Below are 11,333 nucleotides of genomic sequence, written 5' to 3' on the forward strand. Positions count from 1 at the left end.
TTCCCTGCCCACATCCCTGTTTTTTCTATAGGCAGGTGTTCGGGTGAATTTCACCCGTGTTTAGTGATAGTGTTATAAAAAAAATCACATACACCCACAATGGACTTTTTTATTCACTGGACCAATCTCACATGTTTTAGGAATGGGTGGACCAAAGGATAAGTTCCTATCTTAATTTCTCTCATTTTTATGAATATTTAAAAATAATATGCACGTTTTTCACTGATTTTGCCCCCCCATGATAGATCCCCCCCCAGAAGAGTAGCTCAATTAAGTTGCTGGCTGCATTTCGAAACTGGCCTCTGTAAAATCTGAATCCCCCCCCCCCCCCCCCCCCCCCATTTTCCCTCACTGTATATTGTATCTTTTCCCTTTTTTGCTTCCCATATGATGAATTCCTGTTCTGTTCTTTACCTACAGAGAAATGTCTATTTGTATGTCTCTAAATGTTTGTATGTCTTTAAATGTTTTGATGAATTGAACAATGTGGACCCTGTTGTAAACAAGTGTAATGCTTAATTGGGTCGTCCACTCACAGTTGACAGTCCTTGTATTGAGTTTGTGCTTAAAATGTAATGTAAATTCTACAAACTGTTAATAAAGATTTCAATCAATCAATCAATTGCCATTCCTGTAGTTCAATATATTTTGATAATGGTGCAAACACTTAAATAAATAATCATATTTAAATTTAAATAATCATATTTAAATTGGGGACACCCCCAAAATGATCATATTTAAATTGGGACACCCCCCCCCCCCCCAAATAATAATCATATTTAAATTGCATGGGGACCCCCCACCCTGACAAGCATTTGGAATCGTAGGAGTTAATTTTCACAATATCTATGCATGTGCGTGCGCACGCACACGCACGCACACACACACACACACACAAACACACACACACACACACACACACACACACACACACACACACACACACACACACACACACACACACACACACACACACACACACACACACACACACAACCCAATGCATAATGTTTGTTAGAATAACAGAGATGTTGTTCAGTGGGCCATCACAAGATGGAGGCACAGTTCTGTGGAGAGCAGTCTGGTACAGAGGCATGGATTTTTATCTACATTCTAGAACTAGGACCTCAGTTAGGTAAACATTCATACACTTCATCCTAGACTCTATTAGATCGGTCTTTATTACTTGTTACTTGCGCAAGCAGAGCACGCAAGTAATAATTTCGCCCGGTCTCTGCCGCCGTGACAGCTGTCCCGCCATTCGATGTTTATGCAGAAAAACATCAAATCTGTGCCTGTTTTGCTGGGACCAAACGACCACAAATGACCATATCTCTTACGTCATCATTTAGAGCTAGTCATACGTATACTATATACACAAGTATTGTGCCTGATCTGCTGACCCCCAGAGGGTGTTCACTCTCCATTCCTACATGCTGCCACTCCTACATTGACTTCTAATTGTCGGAATGGTGGTATGCTTCATATTTGTAAACATCCCACCATTCCGACAGAACAAAGTCCCACCATTCCGACAGGGACCCGCGGCAGAAAAAGTCCCACCATTCCGACAGATCACTTTCACAACTATTTATTTATTTATTATTTATTATTTATATTTATATTTATATTTATATTTATATTTATATTTATATTTATTTTATTTATTTATTATTTTATTTATTTATTATTTTATTTATTTAAATAGTATTATTTATATTTATTTATTATTATTATTATTATTTTTTTATTATTATTATTATTTTTCTTTTTTTTTTATGGTTTATTGATTATAGTACAAATGGTTTACAACTATTTATTTATTATTTATTTATTGTTATTTATATTAATATAAATATTATTTTTTATATTTTTTATTTTATTTATTTATGTATTTATTTATTTTTTATTTATGGTTTATTGATTATAGTACAAATGGTTTACAACTATTTATGTATTATTTATTTATTTATTATTATTTATATTAATATAATATTATTTATATATATATATATATATATATATATATATATATTTTTTTTTATGGTTTATTGATTATAGTACAAATGGTTTATCCTGCTTGAATATTATCGAATGTAATAGCATGAATTACTCAATTGAATTATTAATTTAACTCTGAATTATATTCAGCTAGGATACAGTGTTTGATATTGATTGCCTATTCTATGCAACAGTGTTTGATCTCATGTTGATTACCTATTCTATGCAACAGTGTTTCATCTCATAATTAGTGCAGCAGAGTACTCTTTTTACTGCCTTGCTTAGATTGGTCAGTTCTTGATTGAATGTTTGTGATTGGTGCTCTTTTTCTTTGGTCAGTGTCATGTCAGTATCATGGTCAGTGTCATGTCAGTATCATGGTCAGTATCATGTCAGTGTCATGGCCGGTGTCATGGTCAGTGTCATGTCAGTTTCATGGTCAGTGTCATGTCAGTATCATGGTCAGTGTCATGTCAGTATCATGGTCAGTGTCATATCAGTATCATGGTCAGTGTCATGTCAGTATCATGGTCAGTGTCATGTCAGTATCATGGTCAGTGTCATGGTCAGTGTCATGTCAGTGTCATGGTCAGTGTCATGCCTGTATCATGGTCAGTGTCATGTCAGTATCATGGTCAGTATCATGTCAGTATCATGGTCAGTATCATGTCAGTGTCATGGTCAGTATCATGTCAGTATCATGGTCAGTATCATGTCAGTGTCATGGTCAGTATCATGTCAGTATCATGGTCAGTATCATGTCAGTGTCATGGTCAGTATCATGTCAGTATCATGGTCAGTATCATGTCAGTGTCATGGTCAGTATCATGTCAGTGTCATGGTCAGTATCATGTCAGTATCATGGTCAGTATCATGTCAGTGTCATGGTCAGTATCATGACAGTGTCATGGTCAGTATCATGTCAGTATCATGGTCAGTATCATGTCAGTGTCATGGTCAGTATCATGTCAGTGTCAAGGTCAGTGTCATGTCAGTATCATGGCTAAAATGTAATAAAAGCTCAATCAGCTCATATATTATAAAGACATTATTGCATTATGAAGTTTTATTACAGTATGAGTCGCCTATGTGGAGGTTCTTAATGTAACACATTATTACATTATAGAAAAATCTATTAAGTTATGTGCTCGTCTTTTAATTAAATTATGAGCTGATTATTACATTATAAGTTGCTACACACCCCTTAAAACATTGCCTTGAAAATACATTTAAGATTTGTGGACTGTCGGAATGGTGGGACTAAAATGTGTCGGAATGGGGGGATGTCGGAATGGCAACATGTCGGAATGGGGGCATGTCGGAATGGGGGGATGTCGGAATGGCAGCATGTAGGAATGGAGGGATGCACCCGGACCAGAGTATGTGGTGTGTATATGTATGACTAGCTCTTAATGATGACGTAAGAAATATGGTCATTTGTGTAATCTGGTCCCAGCAAACCAGGCACAGATTTGCTGTTTTCTTGCATAAACATCAAATGGCGGGACGGCTGTCACGGTTTTTGACGCAAAGTAACCACAGTATACCGCTAATCAACTTACAACTACATACTCTATATAGTATATGTATATGTATACGTATGTCTTACGTCATCATTGAGAGCTAGTCATACGTATACTATATACATAATCAGTAAAAAATAAAATAGCAAATTGTGCCTGATCTGCTGGGACCAGAGTACGTGGTGTGTATAAATAAATCCTAATGATGATAATTACCCAGAAGATGCACTTCATGTCTTTGCAGAGAATACATCTGTCGATGAACACAATAAGTACAAACTTGATAAATTGAATATTACAATTTATCATATAAAGGCAGAAGATAGTAGAAAAGAAAAAGACACACGACTATTTGATCTGGATTGCACAAAAAGGAAACTATCACAAACAGGAGGTTTACCAACTACACTCAGTATAGCAATTGGTGCACAAGTGATGTTGACTACTAATGTAATGGTATCTGATGGATTAGTCAACGGTATCAGAGGATTTGTTGAGTATATTGACTTTGGGAAAAACTGCACCTATGTTACAGTAATACTCGTTAAATTCCAAGACAAAGATGTTGGTCTTAATGCGAAGTCTACTAGTAACTATAAAAATTATCCAGAAGCAGTTCCAATCTACAGACATGAAGCTATCATTTTCCATGGAGGCAGAAGAACAGGATCAACAAATAGGTTTCAATTCCCGTTGACATTAGCTTGGGGATTAACTATTCATAAGGTTCAAGGTTTAACTATACAAGAGATTGTCGTATCTATGAAGGGCTCACATTTTAACCCGGGACAAGCCTATGTAGCATTCAGTAGAGTGAAAAGGATAAAAGATCTATATATACTTGACTTTAATCCTAAGAAGATCAAAGTAGATAAGAATGTAGAGAGAGAAATGATACGATTACGGCAATCACCTCTTGAAAATCCTAATATACGTAAGATAACTCAATTACCATTAAAACATTCATTAAAAATTTGATTATTGAACGTCAGAGGTTATCTAACACATTTAGAAGATATAAACTCAGATTCTCAACTCGAAATCTTGGATCTGATAGCTTTTACTGAAACACACTTAAAGAAAAATAATAACATTACTTTTAAATTAAAAACAACGAACACGAATTACAATACAATCAGGAATGACAGAGAAAAAGATATAGGTGGGGGAGTTATGTTTGCTATAAAAGAAGATATTTCCATTGAAATAATTCAAACTGAAAGCAGGATATTAGAAAAAGTAGAACACATATGTATACATGTAAAAGTGTATATATCATTCTTATGTACAGATCACCTAAAACAGACCTTTCGAAATTAAACACATTTCTCGAAAACATGGTAAAGTATCTATCATCTCCGACTTCTGCAATTATGATAATAGGAGATTTCAATGAAGACCATAATACTGAGATAGAAAGAAGTATAAAGTCCTACATGTCAAGATTAGGCTTTAAACAATTAAATACAAATCCAACTACAGATTACGGAAGTATTTTAGATCATGTATATTTTAACAAATGTGAAAGTATTATTACAGAAATTGAAGTTAGAGACACATATTACTCTGATCATGATTTAGTATTAATATCACTATAATCCAACATGAAATACATTTAAAACAATTGACAATTTGCAATAAGTAATACAATAATTATACTGTATAATATATTTTAATTCAGTTTATATACTTTTTTTTTCATCACATATCAATGATTTATTTTTCTTTGAAAATAAAGATAGAAACTTGAACCATACTTCATAATTCTAGGTGTTTACATGCATAAAGTAGATAGGTAGCAAATAGTTAGACCTAATAATTAGACATTTCAAACGTTCCTTCACAGAGATATTGAGATTCCACCGTTTACAGAATAATTATACTGTATAACATATTTTAATTCAATTTATATACCTTTTTTTTCATCACATATCAATGATTTATTTTTCTTTAAAAAACTGAAAAGGGATCCAGAATATATCTACATCGATAAAACTGTATTTCTTATATAGATAGAAACTTGAACCATACTTAATAATACTAGGTGTTTATATGCATAAAGTAGGTAGGTAACACCTACAGCAGTCGAAAGTACTTGCGCGCTCTGCTTGCGCACTAGTTGGCCATTTATGGCCTACTAGTGTGCAACAAGCAAGTATGCACTCGACAGAGTGCAGTTCTAGTTATTATTGTTTTTTTATGATTTGAAAAATAATTACTTTACTTTTATAATATTTTCAGTATTAGGCCTACTGATAAACCGTTTTAGCAGCAAAGAATGTGTGGTAGTAGCACTGTATACATACAAGGCATTATTATTTATGGTTTTGTATTGTATGTGTATATCAAGGGGTTATTCCTAAATAAAGAATTCCAAACAATTCTAAGCAAGTGTTTATTGTTTATTCATAGGATCCCCGTTGTTTGGCAAATAAATGGTGAATAAATATATGTAGCGCTTAATTGGTAAATAAATATAGCGCTTTTATCCAAAGTGCTTTACATATTGTGCATTACATTCACCCATTCACACATTCACACAACTGTACATATATTGTGCATTACATTCACCCGTTACATACACATTCACACTCAAGGACACTTCGACAGACACTAACTCTGATCTAATGAACATGTTAGGTTATAAAGTTCAACTGGAGCCACAAACCACCAGGAAGCAGGATTTTGTATTATCCAGTTTTATTTGCAGGATAAAGGTTGACATTCACATGATGATTGCCTTGATGATGGTTCTATAAATAAACAAAGAAAATAAACGAATTATAATATCTTTCTATATAAACATTAAATTATAATATAGTATGGCCTTTAATCATATATTATATATTGCATATTATTCAAATAATATTTAGCCATACATCTAGAAAGTTCATAATATAAAAATATATATCAATAAAAAAGATAATCCACATCATTGGGGATAACTTAAATTGATACAAGATCAAAAGACGCATTGGCAAACATCTCCATGCACAGAGTGAACACAAAGGTGGCTGTGCATGTGTTTGAAGGACAATTGAGCATCATCCAGGCCTGCTAGGAAGTGAGAGAGGCAGTCCAAGTCCTTCCTGAGCCATTGTGGGGTCTCCTTGTGGAGTGGAGGGGAACTTGCCCTTTACAATTTGTGACAAACAAATGAATGCCATGATAATGTTCTGATGTCCTTAGACAAAACCATATACACTTGCAGGCTAGTGTGTACCGATTTGTGTGATGTATGGATCAAATCTGTAGGAGTAGGCCTAATATAAAAATCACACTCGTGTGAAGTGAGGGGCACTCTTAGAAGTGTATATTATATATAAATATGTCTTTAAATGTTCTGATGAATTGAAAATGGAGGACCCTGATGTAAACAAGTCTTAGTGCTTTTTCTGGTTTTATCCTTTTTGAACTGTACCCATTCTAAAAACTGTTAATCAAATGTTCAATCAATCAATCAATCAATCCATCAATCCATCAATCAAACCATTTATGAGAAAACCTTAGCTTAAATGTTATTTGTTGGCCATATCGTATTTGTTTATGGTTACCACTACCAGTATGTCTGAGGCAGAGTGACATGCCTATATATGGGCGTATTTGGTTTGTGTATGGTTATGGCTGAGTCATAGTGACATGCCTATATATGGGCGTATGGGGTTTGTTTATGGCTATATCTGAGTCAGAGTGACGTCGGGTGGCCAGCATCCCTGTAGCCAACTGTAATATATAGGACATTTGGGATGGACACTGCATTGTTTTTTAAAGATACTTTATTAGCTTTTTTGCCTTCATTGATAGGTTACAGTAGCTTGACAGGAAAGGGGGTGATAGATGGGGGAAAGACATGCAGCAAAGGTCGTCAGGCTCAGGACTCGAACCCACGACACACTATCAGGCTGGATTACCGTGCCTTAAGTGCCTGTACCGCTGAGCCGTGGCCATTCTGAGGAGGACTGACTACTAGATACAGGACAGGGGCCTGGCAGGCCTCACAATACGTGTACTGTGTAGTGGAATGAAGACTATGAAGTGAGATGTCTGTTTGAGAAACTTTTTCTTTATAATCTTTTTTTAGTTTTTTCTCAGTTTCAGTTTTGTTTGATTCTTCACATGTGTATGGTGTATGTTGATGATGTAGTTGTGTCCCGCCCAGTGGTCGGTGCCAGGTGGAGACCCTAACAATCGCAAGAATCCTGAGTGTAAAGTATTACTAGTGATCTTCAAGGATTTCATCTGTTACATCCTGACTGTGGTCACGAAGAGGAGATGCATATGAAATGGAAGACACAGCTTCCTATACTAGCTATCTGTTATGTTACCACACAGACACAACAGCTGCTGGCATGTTGCATCATCATACAGAAAAGATGATATAAGAAAATATAAGAATAGAGGAGAGGTATAATTGTGACCCTAGAGATACCAGTCTCTGCAAGCAAGAGGGGCAACCGTGTGTGTGTGTGTGTGTGTGTGTGTGTGTGTGTGTGTGTGTGTGTGTGTGTGTGTGTGTGTGTGTGTGTGTGTGTGTGTGTGTGTGTGTGTGTGTGTGTGTGTGTGTGTGTGTGTGTGTGTGCGCACGCGCGTGTGTGTTGCTGCTGCTGCAATCATCTGCAATTCTTTCGCCGTCACATCGCTCCTGTGTTGCCTAGAGATGTGATCACCTAGGCCACCAAGCTAATGCTACATACACTGTACAGGAGAGAGAGATGATAGGATGAGATGATAGGATGATAGGAGAGAGAGATGGGCAGGGGTAGAATGTACAGTAGATAGATGGAGAGATGGATAAGATGCAGAGGGGGGTGGAGGGGTGAGAAAGAAAAGGGAAGCAAAAGGGAAGAGAGGAAAACATCAGAGACAAAAACTGATGGAATGCAAAATTACCTATACTGAAAACATTACATGTCCATTCTCATGAAATACCTTAGAACAAATTAATATTAATATTATGTAAGAAACTAATCTCATTCAAATTTAAATTGAAATGCATTTAACTGAAGGAAAGAAAGGCAGACAAAGGGCTAGAGGAACTACCGTTGGTGAAAGAGAGAAAGGAGTGGAGAAGAGAGGGATAAGGGACCATGCAGGGTCCATATGCCTGGCCACTAGTGAAGTCAAGGAACCCCAGGACAAAAGGGTGGGGGTGAAGCCGGTGAGCATGTTGGTGGAGGTTTAAAGTTGATGAAAGAAATCAAAACAAATCTGCTTCCTAAATAATGTTTGAGGTGCGCTATAGCCCCTCCTATATTCAGCTATTAGTGTAGACTTTTGTCTTGCACAAACATTAAATTCCCATTGACAATGAATGGAGCATTTACATCATATGTACTGTAGACGAGCAAAACGGCTTAATGTCTATTTTTGTCTTACACAAACATTAAAGTCCCATTGACAATGAATGTCACACAGGTGTGATTTTTATACCATGCAAGACAAGACCATGCAAAAGAAATAACTGTGACTGACACAAGTTACGAGGAATCCACTGGGAACTGAATTAGCTGAACTGAATTAGCATTTATATTATATATTGTGATATCATGTGAAGCATAACAACAGTGTGTGAAGCATGACCAGAAACTTCACTTTTCTGTTGTGCTATTACTAAAGTTAAGAAAAAGCAGGTTCACTTTGCTGGCAAAACAATTCTCAGACGAGAACAAACGGTGTGTTGCCTATAGCAGCTATATTGCACGATTATGAAATTATGACCGATATCCGATCTTATTATTTGCAGGGTAATATAGGTCAATATAGGTCAGACCTGACGAAGATGTGACCGATACATCGAAACGTTGTCATTTTTACCTGCACCCTGTTAATGAAAAAAGGCTTGAACTGTCTGTGATGCTCCAGTGTCTTCCTTCCACGTTTTGTTTTGTTTTACTTTGGTTGTCAATACATCTGTCAAACATATTGCATGGTTTTACTGGTTGAAATGCAATAAATGTAGGCCCTACTGTTTTGTATTTTGAAAATATAAAATATATTTAAATACATATTTGAACTTGTAGCCTACTACACATTTTATTAAAAGGTAGGCTGTGCCTATTTGTGTCATGTAGGCCTAACATGAATCATGATAGGTCTATCAGAAAAGATGTATAGTATAGAACAACGGTTAGACTACTACTATAAAAAAGGCAGCTATTTTTATACAGCTACTAGACAGCTACTGTCACCCACTTCTGTCTCTGTGTTACACCGATATTGCTAATCTAACGAAAATGTGTCAACCCCTTACCCGTGTCGGATCTGTGGTTAGACTGGCATATTCGCCGATACCGATATGACCCGATTTGACAAATAAGGGCCGATCCGATACCATCGGGACATCTCTATTTCTTACCTAATCGTATAGCTAATGTCTTCCCCTTTGTTTAGTTCAACAAGAAAATACCAATAAATACGGTAAATACATTTTTTATGGGAAAGCAGTGATAAGAGATGTCACTTCATTATTCTAGACTAGACTAGCTGTGAACATCTTCATAAATAACCTCTACATTGCTCTAAGTCACATCAGAGATCAACATAACGTGTATAGTTGTATACAAGAGCAATTAACAACCTCACAGTAAACAAAAGAGCAAGGTTTTTGGTTAGAACATCATGATCATAACATGGCACCAAGTCAACCAACGTGTGTAAGCCACCGAGTTGAATGTGTAAGATGTGACACTCATTGCTCACCTTTGCACCATACCCTGCCATTGCTAATTGATTTCGTCCTCTGGGGTCGTTATTTCATCATACTAGTAGTGTGTTTTTTAACCCCTCTTACACCAGCCTTGCAGCAGTTGGAGTTCACAGCCTCCCCAGGGTGCTGAGCAGAGAGAGAGGGGAGGGGGGGGGGGTGCTACTACAGAGAGAGAGGGGGGGCGGGGGGAGGGAGAGAAAGATAGAGAGCAAGGAGGGAGGGATAAACCGCAACTTAACCCTCTAAGACCCAGCGTTGCTTTTTAGTAACAATTTTATTTTATTTAATTACTAAATTATTATTTTTTTCTGTTCTTTTTTCACCTAAACGTCATCAGTGATGTTCATTGCAATGCCATTTCAATGCCATTGGTCATGATATTTGCATATAAATACCCCCCACAGAGGCTGAAATTCACACAAATAAAAAATGTCTGGACTCTGTGCAATTTTGAACATTTTTTAACCTAAGACTTTTGACCTTTACCCTAATAAAAGTAGGTAACATTAGTGAGGACCGATTATATGAAGATAAGTTGAAATGTGGTGAAGTCCTTTAAGAGAGTCAAGAGAGCTATGCAGGGAGGGAGGTGTACTCGATACCTTTCACCCACACAGAACACACCTACATTTGACACACCTTCAGCACTCAGTAGGCAGCAAACATTCACTCACTACACTTTAGTGATAGGCTTGAATCACAATATAGGCTACTGTAGCGCAGGGCTACTCAACTTCAGATGGCTAAGTGGCCACTCAAAAGTCCAAGCAGGGCTGCAAGCTAAAAATTTCAGTATAATTTTGAAAGGTTTACAAATGTATTTTGTAACAGACACAACTAGTCTAAAAATCAATTAAGGAAACACAGTAAAAAGCCACATTTCCATAAGGCCAAACCTCAATGAACAAAAACAAATGAACAAATGATATTTGTATTGGTATGACCATGACAGGCCACAGACACATTAAGCAGGGGCCACATGCGGCCCATTCGCCATAGGCCGCAGGGTGAGTAGCACTGCTGTAGTGAGTGACTACAGTACGTTGGCCTATTGTAGGTCCTAGCAGCTGGTCTAATGATCAGTGGTGGAAAAGTGATCAGTT

At 36.6% G+C, this 11,333-nt stretch overlaps 2 protein-coding genes across 2 annotated transcripts in view; both read right to left on the reverse strand.

Annotated features, from left to right (window-relative positions):
• Positions 1–11,333, reverse strand: part of anapc13 (anaphase promoting complex subunit 13) — a 250,307-nt gene that overhangs the window by 214,285 nt on the left and 24,689 nt on the right. The window lies entirely within an intron of this gene.
• LOC310856928 (small ribosomal subunit protein uS15) overlaps positions 1–11,333 on the reverse strand; it is a 152,560-nt gene that overhangs the window by 127,167 nt on the left and 14,060 nt on the right. The window lies entirely within an intron of this gene.

The sequence above is a fragment of the Protomyctophum parallelum genome (genome assembly GCF_964188405.1).
Source record: "Protomyctophum parallelum genome assembly, chromosome: 4".
NCBI classification, from domain to species: domain Eukaryota; kingdom Metazoa; phylum Chordata; class Actinopteri; order Myctophiformes; family Myctophidae; genus Protomyctophum; species Protomyctophum parallelum.